This window comes from Triticum dicoccoides, chromosome 3A (assembly GCF_002162155.2).
Source record: "Triticum dicoccoides isolate Atlit2015 ecotype Zavitan chromosome 3A, WEW_v2.0, whole genome shotgun sequence".
NCBI lineage: Eukaryota > Viridiplantae > Streptophyta > Magnoliopsida > Poales > Poaceae > Triticum > Triticum dicoccoides.
The window spans coordinates 740108805-740112434 of record NC_041384.1 but is presented as its reverse complement, the minus strand read 5'-3'; positions in this window follow the sequence as shown (position 1 = coordinate 740112434).

Sequence of the window (3630 nt, the reverse complement as noted above, 5' to 3'; positions counted from 1 at the left end):
TGTAGTTTAAACTTCCAAATCTGACCTGGCGGCCAGGGGCGTAGCTTTCGATATGCTCCAGACGGCCAAGTGAATTGGCCCGCAGTCCGCCGAAGACGAAGATCTGTCCGGGGAGGAAGGTCTCACCCTGGACTGCATCGCTATTGATGATCGTAGGAGCCATCGAGCCTGACAGCGATGACACAGAGGAACTCTCAATGAAAGCACCAATGTCGGTGTCAAAACCGGCGGATCTCGGGTAGGGGGTCCCGAACTGTGCGTCTAGGCCGGATGGTAACAGGAGGCAAGGGACACGAAGTTTTACCCAGGTTCGGGCCCTCTCGATGGAGGTAAAACCCTACATCCTGCTTGATTAATATTGATGATATGGGTAGTACAAGAGTAGATCTACCACGAGATCGAAGAGGCTAAACCCTAGAAGCTAGCCTATGGTATGATCGTTGATGTGTACGTTGTCCTACGGACTAAAACCCTCCGGTTTATATAGACACCGGAGAGGGTTAGGGTTACACAAAGTCGGTTACAATGGTAGGAGATCTTCATATCCGTATCGCCAAGCTTGCCTTCCACGCCAAGGAAAGTCCCTTCCGGACACGGGACGGAGTCTTCAATCTTGTATCTTCATAGTCCAGGAGTGCGGCTGAAGGTATAGTCCGGCTATCCGAACACCCCCTAATCCAGGACTACCTCAGGGTCCAACCATGTCAAGCCCCCAGACCGCAAAGGGCCAAGTGATGGGGATAGTTTGCAGGGCGGTGGGTGGCATATGGCTTTGGTTTGCAAAAAGCTGGCATCTGCCCGGGCCGTTGGACTAAGTCCTGGGCGTCTGCCCGGGCCGTCGGCCAATAAAAGACTATACGGTAGGCCTTGCTTACAAGGGACCGAGCTGCAGCGTGATGTCCGCCGAGTCCGGCATGAATTTCAGCCAGGTGGTTCCGCCCTTCCTCTTCGGAGATGCACCTTTGAAGGACTCCTGTAGTGCTTTTCTTATAAAGCTCTCCCTCATGGACTTTATAGGCCTTAGATCACCACACTATGCAGCGTGCCTCATTTTGGTCCCCAGGGAGTTCCTTCTTGGTAAGGTAGACGAGGAATGGTTCTGTCCACGGGGCGATGACATCCATTATTACGTGGGCTGAAGGTGTTATTTCAATGGCAGAGCCTCCAATTATGTTAGAGTGTTCGGTGTCGGGCAGTGCGGTTGGGTCCGGGCTGTTATTGCCAGGTTCCCCTTCCCATACTACGGACGGCTTGAACAGCCTTTCCAAGAAGATGTTGGGGGGACTACATCTTGTTTTGCGCCGATGCGTGCTAGGACATCTGCCGCCTGATTATTTTCCCGGGCTATATGGTGAAATTCGAGCCCTTCGAACTGAGCCGACATTTTTAGGACGGCGTTGCGATAAGCTGCCATTTTTGGATCCTTGGAATCAAAGTCTCCATTTATTTGGGATATTGCGAGGTTCGAGTCCCCGCGCACCTCTAGGCATTGAATGCCCATGGATACTGCCATCCGGAGACCATGTAAAAGGGCCTCATATTCGGCTGCGTTGTTGGAGTCTGTGTACATTATCTGGAGTACATATTGAACTGTGTCTCCTACGGGGGACGTCAAAATGACGCCAACCCCTAGACCGGCCAACATTTTGGAGCCGTCAAAGTGCATGACCCAGTTTGAATATGTGTCGTACTCTTTAGGGAGTTCGGCCTCCGTCCATTCTGGGACGAAGTCGGCCAAAACTTGCGACTTGATAGCTTGTCGTGTCTTGTAAGTTATGTCAAACGGGAGGAGCTCAATGGCCCATTTTGTAATCCGGCCCGTCGCGTCGTGGTTGTTTATAATATCGTTAAGTGGCACTTCCGAGGCTACTGTTATTGAACACTCTTGAAAGTAGTGTCGCAGCTTCCGGGATGCCATAAATACCACGTACGCAATCTTTTGATAATGCGGGCACCGTGACTTGCACGGAGTAAGGACAGTGGACACATAATAGACCGGCTTTTGAAGGGGGAATTTGTGTCCGTTCGTTTCTCGTTCAACGACGAGCACTGCGCTTACGACCTGATGGGTTGCTGCAATGTATAATAGCATTGGTTCACCAATGTTTTGGCGCGGCCAGGACTGGGTTTGTTGCCAAGATGGCTTTTATTTCGTCGAGTCCGGCCGTGGATGCATCCGTCCACTCGAAGTGTTCGGTGCGCCGAAGGAGGCGGTAAAGGGGTAGGGCCTTTTCTCCTAAGCGGGAGATAAAGCGGCTTAGAGCCGCCACGCATCCGGTTAATTTTTGTATTTGTTTGAGGTCCTTCAGGATATCCAATTGTGACAGAGCTCGGATCTTGGCTGGATTTGCTTCAATTCCTCTACCGGATACAATGAAGCCCAAGAGCTTTCGGCTAGAACACCGAAAACGCATTTTTCCGGGTTGAGCTTGATGTCGTATGTTCGGAGGTTATCGAATGTTAGCCTCAAGTCGTCTACTAGAGATTCGACATGTCTTGTTTTAATGGCCACATCATCTACGTATGCCTCCACTGTTTTTCCGATCTGGTTTGCCAGACATGTCTGAATCATGCGCTGATATGTTGCGCCAGCGTTTTTGAGCCTGAAGGGCATTGTGTTGAAGCAGAATGGGTCATATGGTGTGATGAATGCCGTTGTGGCTTGGTCTGACTCTGCCATCTTTATTTGATGGTAGCCGGAGTATGCGTCGAGGAAACACAACGAATCGTGTCCTGTGGTAGCGTCGATAATTTGATCGATGCGGGGGAGAGGGAAGGGATCCTTTGGGAAAGCCTTGTTAAGGTCTTTGAAATCAACGCACAGGCGCCAGGATTTGTCCTTCTTTGGTACCATCACCAGGTTTGCTAGCCAGTCCGGATGTTTTATATCTTTGATGCATCTGGCCTCCAATATCTTGACTAGTTCCTCTCCCATGGCCTGTCTCTTAGGTTCGGAAAAATGCCGAAGAGCCTGTTTGACTGGCCTGAATCCTTTTAGGATATTTAAGCTATGTTCGGCCAGCCTGCATGGGATTCCTGGCATGTCTGAAGGGTGCCAGGCGAAAATGTCCCAGTTCTCTCGTAGGAACTCTCGCAGTGCGGCATCTACATCAGGGTTTAACTGTGCCCCGATGGAAGCTGTTTTATTGGGGTCCGTTGGATGGACCTGGAATTTGACTATTTCGTCCGCCGGTTTAAAGGAGGTGGACTTGGATCTTTTATCGAGTATCACATCGTCCCTATTCACCATGGAGCGCAGCGTAGTCAGTTCCTCAGCCGCTAGGGCTTCGGATAGTGCCTCGAGGGCCAGTGCGGCTGTCTTGTTTTCGGCGCGGAGTGCTATGTCCGGATCACTAACGAGAGTGATGATTCCATTAGGCCTGGGCATCTTGAGCTTCATGTACCCGTAATGGGGTATTGCTTGGAAGACTGTAAACGCTTCCCGCCCTAGCAGAGCATGATATCCGCTACTGAACGGGGCCACCTGGAACGTGACCTCTTCGGACCTGTAATTATCCGGCGTGCCGAACACCACATCTAGTGTGATTTTTCCTGTACAGCGCGCTTCCCGACTGGGGATTATTCCTCTAAAGGTTGTGCTGCTTCGCTCAATGCGGTTCCAGTCTATTT